The sequence below is a fragment of the Crocodylus siamensis genome, chromosome 1, assembly GCF_052110815.1.
Source record: "Crocodylus siamensis isolate JL-2025a chromosome 1, ASM5211081v1, whole genome shotgun sequence".
NCBI lineage: Eukaryota > Metazoa > Chordata > Crocodylia > Crocodylidae > Crocodylus > Crocodylus siamensis.
The window spans coordinates 276,802,338-276,814,220 of NC_143395.1; positions in this window are offsets into that span (position 1 = coordinate 276,802,338).

Consider the following 11,883-nt stretch of genomic DNA (forward strand, 5'->3'; position numbering starts at 1 on the left):
TAGTACTCGGGGGAACAGGGACTCCTCCAATGCCTGCTGGTCTCCTCTGACTAGTTTGTAACAGGCCACTATATCCCCCCTCAGCCTTCTCAGGTTCGTGACACTCTTTAAGAAGATTTATGTGGTATACCTGTTTTTCTCTCTTGGCCCCTGGTCATGATATCTCATAATCTACTGGTCCCACTCTTTTTAGTACCTTAAAAGGTCCTTGCCAACATGTCAAGAACTTACTTGTTGAAGTAGTTAACAATACCAGCACCTTTTGCCCCACTTTTAACTCTCTCTCCTTAGCATGCACATCATATCTCTCCTTTTGTTTATTCTGTGCCTGCGTCAAATTCTCCTGTGCCACTTCCCTCACCAACTGGAAGCACTCTTTTAAATCCTCTGATGCCCCTCTTCCCATCACAGGGTCTGCCTCCCACCCTTCTCTCACTATATCCAACAGACTCCGGGGTCTATGTCCATAGGTTAACTCAAACGGCGAGTACCCCAACGAGGCATCCCTAATTGCAAACAGCAAGGGTGTCACCAACAAGTTCCATTTCCTTGGCTCTACCTGGGGACATTGATGCAACATCCTTTTAAGGGTGCCGTTAAAGCATTCCACCAGACCATTAGTTTGGGGATGGTACACCACTGTCCTTAAATGATGGATCTGTAAAACTTTGCACATGGAACTTAATACTAAGGACATAAAGTTAGACCCCTGGTCAGTAATAATCTCCTTTGGGATACCGAACTTTGCCATGCATTTCATCAGTTCTTCTGCGACTCTTGGCCTGGTGACGGCTCACAACAAGGTAGCCTCTGGAAACCTGGTTGCATAATCTATTAGCACTAAAACGAACTGGTGCCCCACTGCAGTCCGAGGTAAGGGGGCTACTACATCTAAGGCCACCCTAGAAAAAGGCTCTCTAACTACAGGCATTGGCTGCAATGGCACCTTGGGAGGCTTATAACTGCTCACCTTCTGACATACTTCACAGACCCGACAGAATCCTTCAACTTCCTCATACATGTGGGGCCAGAAACACCATCTAGCCAGGTGAGCTTTGGTCTTATTCTTGCCTAGATGTCCCCACAAGGGATTCCTATGTGCTAAGCGCAGGAGTGGCTGTCTGTAAGATCTGGGTATGATTAACTGGGCCACCTCCTCCCCTTCGGCTTTACCCTTTTTAATCCTGTATAATAACCCCTTATGCATCTCACACAGTGGCACTGGCTTATTTTGTTCGGGGTGTGTTACCTGTTGGTCGAGTTTTGCTTGTTAGATTTCCCTGAATGCCTGAAATTCTTCAACACTCTCCTGGGCCTCTCGGAATTGACTGCTACTGGCAAGTGCTTCTATTTCCAGTTCTTCTTCTGTCCCTGTACCTGCCCCGACTAGTCCTTCTCTAGTGTCGTCTGGTCTATAGAGTGATGCTATAACTTCAAAAACTCTCCAGCCAGTCTCTACCCAATATCATGGGGTACAAAAGTTTTTCCTCCAATCCCACCGGGATTCTTCTGCTGACCCCCTTCACCTGCACATGCGATAAATGGTGTTCATAATATGCCTTTTGCCTATGAAGGCAGACCATCTTTATGCCAGCATATCTCGGGGCTTTTTTCCAGGCTATCAACAATGGCCAGACCAGAGATTGAATGCATTCTGTGTCGACCACGGCTTGTACCAGCCGGCCTTCCATCCATACAGTCACCTCAGGCAGGGGTTGTACCTTTCCTGCCAAGCTGTCCCCCACACTACAGTCCATCAATTCCATATCTTGTCCTTCCCTCAGCCCTGCTCGAAGATCTGCAGGTTCTTTCTCTTCTGTTCCCCTGGGAACAGTTCCAAGCTATATGGCCCCATCTACCACAGGTGAAACAGACCGGCCCCTCTGGGTTTCCTTTCTTACTTCCTCTGTTCTCTCTTTCACCTTTTCGGTTTGCCTCCTGCATATAGCCCACTCCTGTCCCTCTTGTACATCGGTTCCGCTGCATCTCTCCTTGTGCCATATCAAAGTCTTCCGCCCATTGCAGGGCTTCTCAGGAAGACTTGGGGCAATGGCAGCTTACCCATCTCTGGGTATCTTCCTCCAAATCTGATATAAACTGTTCCAACAGTATTCGGTTACAGATTTCTTCCTTGGAATTGACTTCAGGTTTAAGCCACTTATTCATAAGATCTGTCAAGCTTTGCCACAGCAGTCGCTTTTCTTCCTTTCGCTTCCTCCCTCTAAATGCCTGTCGGTGTCTCTCTGGGGTTATATTAAGTCTTTGTAATATTTATCCCTTTACTTTGTCATAGTCCTGGGCATCTAATTGGGTCATGACCCTATAGGCTGCTTGGGCCTGTCCGATCAAGAGGACTCCCAACTGTCCAGCCCATCTTGCCTTTTCCAACCTGGATGCTATGGCTGCCCTTTCAAAAATTTCTAAAAATGCCTCTGGATCATCCTCTTTAGTTATCTTGGGCATCCTAATGTCCAAAAGTCCCCTTTGTGCCCGAACCTGTTGTTGAATCAGGTGTTCCTCTATAGCTGTCTGCCTGGCTGCCTGTTGCTGCTGCTGTTGCAGCACCTGTGCCTCTGAATGTTCTCTGCAGCGTGCATCGGCTCAGTCCTCCTCCTTCCGGTTCTACGCTCTCCCCCTTTGTCTGTTATGGGCTCTTCTTTATACCAGCATTGGCGCTCACAGCTCCTCCCCTCCAGAAACACCTGGGTAAGGAGGGTTTTTGCTGGGCTCTTTGGAGCTGTGGGTCTGGGGCTACTGACCCTTTGTTTAGCCCTTGTACTTTTGAGCCCTGTAACTCTTTCTCTCTCTCACACACTCCTCCTTGTGGGGCTGCCACAGCTTCTCTGGAAGTCATCAGGAGTTCTACAGCAGGTGGACAGGCAGCCAAGCATCTCTGTGGAGCTCTTATGCACAAAATCCTTCTGCCCTGGCTGTTGCCAGAGAACTGCCACCAAGCCCAGGGTTTTTATAGTTATGGCCTGCCCCCATCTGGTCACCTGACTAGCCAGAAAGGCTCAACTTTTAACCCCTACCATGCCAGCAGGCTGTGCCTGGAAAGTTCTGGTCTTAAAGGGACCAGCCTGCTTTCTGGTAAAAGGGCTAGGGTTCCTGTCGGGGAAAACCGAAGGATCGGGCCCCAAGGTCACGGTGGGCCGTGGTGGCAATTAGATACGGACAGGTGGGATTAGCGGCGTAGAGTCTGGAGTTAGGGACTCGGAGCGGATTGAGGAAAACAGGTGAATTTATTTGACTTATGCTCCAGGCGTAGGCAGAAAGGTCTTCAGTTACAGTTGGAACACAAACAAACAATTAACAACAAAGGGGTCTGTTGGCCCACGAGGTTCAGTCCGAAGACCTAGTCCCAGGGCTGGTCAACAGCTCATAAATGGGGATTACAAACAATGAAACAAACAATAAAACGAACTGTAACACGGTGATGATGAACCGCGTGACGCCAGTCCACAGCAATGGACAAATCGGGTGGTCGAATGAGAAAAGCCGAGGTCAGTAGCCAGAAGGTGATGCAGCGGAGACGTCAGTTGGAGGGATGAGCAGAGTCGTAGGTGGTGAAGAAAGCCGAGGTCGATGGTCCGGGACCGGGTTAAACAAAGTCCAGAGGGTGATCCGAAATCGTAAGCCGTTAATCAGTTCGAAAGGTAAGTCAGGAAGCCAGATGAACGTAGTCAAAACCGTAATACAACGAGTACTAAGCCACCGAAGGAGGAGATCAATAGGCCCTGAAGCCTGACTCAGAGAACAGTCCCTGCAGTAGCAGCCTCTGTCTCTGGTCCGCGCGATCTCCCCCCAAGGGAGGGGCTCACAGAACTTTTATATCAATTTAGTAGCCAATCAACGTGCTCTCCGCAGAGAAATTTCTAGTCCGATTACCTCATGTCAGGTTCTGACTGAGCATGCTCTCAGTCAGGAGCTGACACAATCTGAGCATGCGTCTGTGGGGAAAGTAGGTCAACAATGATTGACAGCTCCGCAGGTCACCCAGGGGGCAAGGACTGGGTGAGCCTTGGAAATTTCCACTCACAGCTTCAAACCGCGCATGTCAGTTTAACCTCTTCTGTGCTGGCAGCACATACTCAAAAAATTTCCATGACAGTTCCCTGTTACAGGCCCCATTTGGTGACATTTGCCAGACATTTAAAGCTGGAAGAAACAAGAGTAATTGAAAATGGGAAAGAAAGGCACAGCTTAGCTGCAGGAGTGAAGAAGTCAACATGTATCCAGTGTAGTGGCTCACCATGACTTGAAAGAGAGTCAGTGGTGAAGGGCACTGTGCTTAATAGGCACTGCCATATGTCTTATTCAGATGGGCTGCAGTAATCTATCCTGTGGTAGGTTCTCAGCAGGATTTTTTTGGTCTCTTGGGTTAAGATCAAGTGATCAGCTGAAAGCCTGATCAATGCCTTATGGGCAGAGATAGGAATCAGTGGAGGATTCAGGTGTAAGAAGCAGAGGAGGGAAACCTGACCTCAAAGCAATGGCAGTGGTGCCAACTAACCAGGAGGTGGAAAGTGAAATAAAGAGCATAAAAGGAAGTCTAAAGACAGATGGAGATGAAAGATGATAAAGAAGATGGGAAGAACAGCAGAAGTAGCAACACTGACAGAGGCAGAGGCACAGTAGGTGACAGGGAGAGAAGCAGGGCCGGAGGGAAAATGAGAGCAAAGGAGAATGGGCAAAACAGCAGGAACAGCAGGAGAAAGTATGTCAAATGAGCCAGAAAGTGGCAGGAGCAGCATGGTGGGAAGTTACAGAAGATGCACTGAGAGATGCCAGGGAGGATCAGAGACTTTGAATAGAAGCAATATCAATCAGTGATGGGATGCAAATGAGATCAACAATGAACAGATATGAGTTCATGGCAAAGGCATTGTTTGAGATGTTCTGTTTGCAGCTCCAATATCTCACCAGCCTGATTGCTTTTCAAAATGGAAGGACTTGCTGAAACAGTGAATGGTATGAAAAATTTTGGAAGAAACATGCAGAGGAATGTGGGAGAGATAAATTAAGAAGGATAAAGTTTATAGTCAAGGAAATTAGTGATTATAGTAAGAATGTATATGGATTTATTAAAGGAAGAAGACACAGAATGCTGGATGGAATTGCTTGTGCGAAGAGTAATGTGTGTAGACAAGGTGCAGGGCAGATATAGTATGTGGACGGGGTTATGGAGGGTATGAGTTGTGTTGAGACTAAATAAGTGGAGTCCAGGCAGGGTGCAGCACTTTCCATTCATGATCCAGTTGGGGCCTCACTGGAGTTTAATAATATACTATGGGAAACCAAAGCAATGCAGCAAATGTGGCAAGGAGGGGCACCTTTCTGCACTCTGTCCCCTCATGGTGTGTTACAGATGTGAAAGGAATGGGCATAGAGCTGCAAAGTGCCAGGGGTCTCTTAAATGCACTAGGTGTGAGGAGGGACACATTCTACAGGTGTCCCAAAGCCTATGCAAGCAAGGTCAGACCCCTGAGGAACAACCTGAATCAGAAAGGGACAGTGGAGGAAAAGAGGTAAGTGTAGAAATGGTAGACAAGATGCTGCTTCAAGGAGGAAAGGAGAAAGAGGGGAGTGTAATATATCTGTAACTGAGGAAGCTCAAGAAGAAACAAGAGAAAAAGGGGAGGGGAGAGAAGGAGAGAGCCCAGACATGGAGGTGGGAAAGGGAGAGAAAGAAGAAATCAAACAACAGAAAAAATGGAGGTGGAACAAATAAAGAGCCTGGGAGTCAGGGGTGGACAAGGAAGAAAATGCAGGGGAAGGAAATCAAGAAAAAAGAAATCTGAAAATGGGGGGAATGAGTCTGATCCAGAGCCAGAGAGCAGCTTCCCACCATTTACTCCCCTGGGCTCTAGACCAGAGTGGTGAGCTGAAGGCGGGAAGCAGTGGGTAGGTAGGAAAAGGGAAGCCTTCCTGAATGCAAAGGCAGTCAGGCAAGCTTGCAAAAACAATAGGCATGAGAGTGTGGGAGGGGGAGGAGTCCACTCTGGTAAGCAGCTTCACTAGTGAAACTTAAAAATCTTTTTAAGGGACAGGTGCACTGTTTTTAAAACTAGCACAATGGCAGTGATTATTAACTCTATTAATGTCAGGAATGTACTAACAATGAAAAGATGAGAACAGTGTTAAAACAAGTAAGGGCAGACATCATCTGCCTACCAGGATATGAGATACTGAGGGAAAGGGATTGTAAGCACTTTGAGAATAGATGAAAATGGGGACCATCTCAGTAGTCAGGGACAAATGAAAGCAAAGCGGCTAGAGTGGCAATACTATTCAAGGCCCCAGAAGTGAAAGCGAAGCAGGTGGAAGACATCATCAATGGCAGACCAAAATCCCAGAATATAACACATGATTGCACAGCACCAGGTAGAAACATCTCTGAAGTGATCAAAGATACACTGTCCCGTATCCAAGAGAAGAAAACAAACACAGTTATAGCAAACCTATACTTAGGAAAAGCATATGACAGAATGGATCATGATTGCGTATTTGAAGTGCTAGGAAAAATGGGGTTCCCAGAGAAATTTATATGTTGAATAAGGTTCTTGTATAAAGAAGCAGAGAGTCAAGTCCAAATGAATGGGCATCTAAGTGGAGCTTTTTAAAATCCATACAGGGTGAAACAAGGGTGTACCCTGTGACCGCTATTATTTGTGTGCAGCATGGAACAATTAACACAAAGAATAAAAAAAGACAAGGTCAAAAACAGAGTAAAGATACTGGGAGCAGGAGAGGTAAAATATGTATTATGCAGGGATGAAATAAATGTGGTAGTTAGAGATACATTTGCAATGGAAAGGGTGCTAAAGCATACAACGTGTGGAGAAGCAGTTGTGAGGGGGAACTAAATAAATTGAAAAGCAGTATAATGGGAGTGGGAAACTGGAGGGACTTAGAGAAGTTGGGCCTTCAAATGACAGAGAGAGAGAGAAATCAGAGTGCTTGGATCCCAATGGACACCAAGAGGAAAGGTAATACAGCATGGGAAAATGTGATGGCAAGAATACGGCAAATACATTGGTTATAGTCTAGAAGGACACTGCCCTTTGCCAGAAAAGTGATGGCATTTTAAGACTATGCTACTGTCGATTATTCTATATAAGGGAATTCTATATTCACCAAAATGGTGGCAAACAGCAAAAGTACAGAGGGAAATGTGTGCGTTCTTCTGGAATGCCAAAAGATAAAGGTTGGCTAGAACAGAACAGTACAAAGCATGAGAGATGGGGCAAAGGGCTACCAGACTTGGAATTGTAGGTCTGAAAAATACGTAAGTGTGGTATGCAAGGTGGAAACCATGGGGGAGGGAAAGCAATGTGTATCACCTGATTTCATGCAGCTGTAATTTTGAGAAAATGTAGAATATATCAGACCTCTTTAATGAGCCTATGGGCTTTGTAACTGCCAGTTCATTACATTAGGATAGAAGGCTTCATGCTGAGGTATAAAATAAGTAGAGCTGGAGGTCCTGAAGGATCATAAGAAACTGATTCCTCTTCTTCTTTCACATGGCTGATGTAGATACACAATGTAACTACCATTTTACATTTAGGTGGTCAAGCCAGACAATTGCATCAGAAGCAGTAGAGTATATCAATGTGATTCATAGATTCAAAGATTGTAAGGCTGAAAAGTACCTTGGAAGATCATTGGGTCCAACACCCCTGCAAAAAGCAGGAAAGACAACTGGGGTCAGGTGACCCCAGCAAGATGACTGTCCAGTCTCCTCTTGAAGATTTCCAGGGTAGGCAATTGCACCACCACTGGAGGGAGCTTATTTCGCAATCTGGACACTCTAGCTGTGAGGAAGTTTTGCCTAATGTTGAGCCTGAAACAGTCTTCAAGGAGTTTGTAACCATTACTCCACGTTTTCCCCAAGGGTGCCCTGGTGAACAGTTGTTCACTGAGCCCTTAATGTACGCCCCTGATGTAGCGGTAAGCTGTTACCAAGTCCCCTCTCAGCCTTCTCTTTTTCAGGCTGAAGAGTCCCAAGTCCCTTAGCTTTTCCTTGTCTGGCTTGTCGTGCAAGTCACTAGTCATATGGGTGGCTCTTCTCTGGACTCTCTCAAGCTTTACCATGTCCTTGTTGAAGTGCAGCACCCAGAATTGGGTGCAGTACTCCAGCTGCGGTCTCACAAAGGCCGAGTAGAGTGGGAGGATCACTTCCTTGGTTTTGCTCAAGATGCATCGATTGATGGCTACAACATTGCACTGCCAGCTCATGTTCATACTATGGTCTATTATTATACCCCAGTCCTTTTCATTTGTAGAGCTCGTCAGATTGGCATTGCCAAGCCTGTATGTGTGTAGGGGATTGTTCATCCCCAAATTGAGCACTTTACACTTCTCAATGTTGAACTTTATTTGGTTTTGATCCACCCAACTTGCCAGCCGGTCTAGATCCACCTGTATCTGCAGCCTATCTTGCAGATACAGGTGGACCCAGAGTGACCATGCTTCCCCATAACTTGGTGTCATCTGCAAACTTGGCGAATGAGCTCTTCACCCCCACATCCAAATCATTGATGAAGATGTTGAATAGCACTGGACCAAGCACTGACCCCTGAGGGACATGACTGGCCACTTCTCATCAAGATGATATGGATCTGTTCATTAGGACTCTCTGGGTCCTACCCAGCAGCCAGATTTGTACCCACCTGTGTCGCAGTTAAGCCCACAGTACTCCAATTTTGTCACGAGAACATCGTGGGATACCAGATCAAAAGCTTTTTGGAAACCAAGGCGTACAGTGTCAACCTCCTCTCTCTCATCCATGTGGTGAGTTACTTGCTCATAAAAGGAGATGAAGTTGATAAGACAAGACCTGCCCATGATGAAGCCATGCTGGCTGTTATTCAGAATCCTATGTTCTGCAAGCCTAGTGCACATAGCCTCCTTAATGATTTTTTCCAGGATTCTCCCTGGGATAGGAGTTAAGCTAATTGACCTATAGTTACCCAGGTCCTCCCTTCTTCCCTTCTTGAAGATGGGCACAACATTGGCCCTCTTCCAGTCCTCAGGGACCTATTCAGAGCACCACAAGTTTTGGAAGAGTTTTATCACGGGTTTGACGATGACCTTGGCCAGCATCTTTAACAGCCTTGGATGAAGTTCATCTGGTCCTGCTGACTTAAATATGTCTATTTTTTTAAATTGATCACACAGCAGTTTTACGGCAATAGTAGGAAGACAGTCATTCTTATGCTGTTCTTTCTGTACCCTATCTGGCGTGATTTTCCCCTTGGCCTGGTGAAACACCAAAGCAAAGTAGTTATTCAGGAGTTATTAAGCAGTTATTCACTCAGTTTTTTCCTGAGTGCCAGTAACCTCTCCTGAGTTGCTGAGCGGTGGCCCCACACTCCCAGTTGTTTTCCTCCTGTTCCCTATGTAACTAAAACCTCTTTCCTGGTGATACCTCTTTCATATTTGTGGGTCAGGCATTGAGTTATTATATGTTCCATGGTCTGTTCTGGGTGACCACAGTCACACACTGGAGAGTTCTTAATTGTCCTTTTGTGCATCGGGTATCTCTCATGGTTTGTGCAGATATTCATAGATTCATAGATTCATAGATGCTAGGGTCGGAAGGGACCTCAACAGATCATCGAGTCCGACCCCCTGCATAAGCAGGAAAGAGTGCTGGGCCTACATTACCCCAGCTAGATACACATCCAACCTTCTCTTGAATACCCCCAGGGTAGGGGAGAGCACCACCTCCCTTGGGAGCCCGTTCCAGACCTTGGCCACTCGAACTGTGAAGAAGTTCCTCCTAATATCCAATCTAAATCTGCTCTCTTCTAGCTTGTGGCCATTATTTCTTGTAACCCCCGGGGGCGCCTTGGTGAATAAATACTCACCAATTCCCTTCTGTGCCCCCCTGACGAACTTATAGGCAGCCACCAGGTCGCCTCTCAACCTTCTCTTGCGGAGGCTGAAAAGGTCCAGTTTCTCTAATCTCTCCTCGTAGGGCTTGGCCTGCAGGCCCTTAACCATACGAGTGGCCCTTCTCTGGACCCTCTCCAGGTTATCCGCATCCTTCTTGAAGTGCGGCGCCCAGAATTGCACGCAGTACTCCAGCTGCGGTCTGACCAGCGCCCGATAGAGGGGAAGTATCACCTCCTTGGACCTATTTGTCATGCATCTGCTGATGCACGATAAAGTGCCATTGGCTTTTCTGATGGTTTCGTCACACTGCCGACTCATGTTCATCTTGGAGTCCACTAGGACTCCAAGATCCCTTTCCACTTCCGTGCCACCCAGCAGGTCATTTCCTAGGCTGTAGGTGTGCTGGACATTTTTCCTCCCTAGATGCAGCACTTTGCATTTCTCCTTGTTGAACTGCATTCTGTTGTTTTCTGCCCACTTGTCTAACCTGTCCAGGTCTGCTTGCAGCTGTTCCCTGCCCTCCGGCGTGTCCACTTCGCCCCATAGCTTAGTGTCATCTGCAAACTTGGACAGAGTACATTTCACCCCCTCGTCCAAGTCGCTGATGAAGACATTAAAGAGTATCGGTCCAAGCACCGAGCCCTGCGGGACCCCACTGCCCACACTCTTCCAGGTCGAAACCGACCCATCCACCACAACTCTCTGGGTGCGACCCTCCAGCCAATTCTCCACCCACCGGACTGTGCAGTAATCCAAGTCACAGCCCCTTAACTTGTTCACCAGTATGGGGTGGGATACCGTGTCAAAGGCCTTCCTGAAGTCCAAGTATACGACATCCACCCCTCCTCCTGCGTCGAGGCATTTTGTGACCTGGTCATAAAAAGAGACTAGATTGGTCAGGCACGATCTACCTGCCACGAACCCGTAATGGTTTCCCCTCAGCATACTTTGTCCTGCCGGGCTCTCACAAATGTGAGCCTTGATGATTTTCTCAAAGATTTTGCCAAGGATGGAGTCATGGCAAATCAAAACCAAAAACCTTCTGTGTTGGATCTATTGCAAGATGTTTATTTGGGACTTCTTGTGAACTCCATTTGTTTTTCCAAGCTTTATCAGGGTTGAAATCACATTGTTGAAGCTTTAGTGCATGGATCCAGAAGGGCTTGCATGACAGAAGGACAAGTGAAGAAGGTGTGAGGAGTGGTAGCAGGTAAAGAACTAAAAAGGGAACATGCTGACCTTGCATAGATGATTGTAAGAAATATCTTGCCAGTATGAAAGGTGTGACACACATGGGGCTTGATGAGCTCATCAAGATGCCCAAGGGAGAGGTGCAGGGAAGAAGAAATTGTGAGACATGTTTTGGGAGTGTGAGTATGCATAATGGGTGTGGGAAAGAGTCCACTGCTTTCTGTGAGTCACCAAAATAAACCTATTGTTAGCATGGGAGATGACACTATATGGACTCGTACCAAAGGGACTGGATGAAGCATTATTAAGGACTTTATTAGCATGTATTAAAACTAGGTTATGGAAAGTAAGAAACCTCTGGGCAGGGCTATCCCATGGTGGGGGTTGGGGGTGTGAATTGGGGCGACTGCCCTGGGCCCTGCACTTTGGGGATCCTCAAGGAGCCGGGCTGTCTTCACATTCGACTGCTCGCCACCTCCCCCTGCCCCTGCTGCTGCTGCTATGTCCAGGCCCCGAACAGGCTGATTTGTCCTGGGCCCTGCACCCTGGTGCGGTTGTCTTTGTCTCTATATTTTTAAGGAGCTGGCTTTCACTGAAAGAGAGTGCCTGGAGATGGGGCAGCATGGACTGAAATACTACATCGATTGGGACAAGGAAAAGATCAGAGAGGAAGAGGCAGAGAAGAAGTGGAGGAAAAAGGACTGGACACACTTGTTTCACTGAACCAACAGAGAGGACTGATGGGAGGGGCAGAGAGTTGGTTACTGAGGTAACAGTTTTTCATGGGGT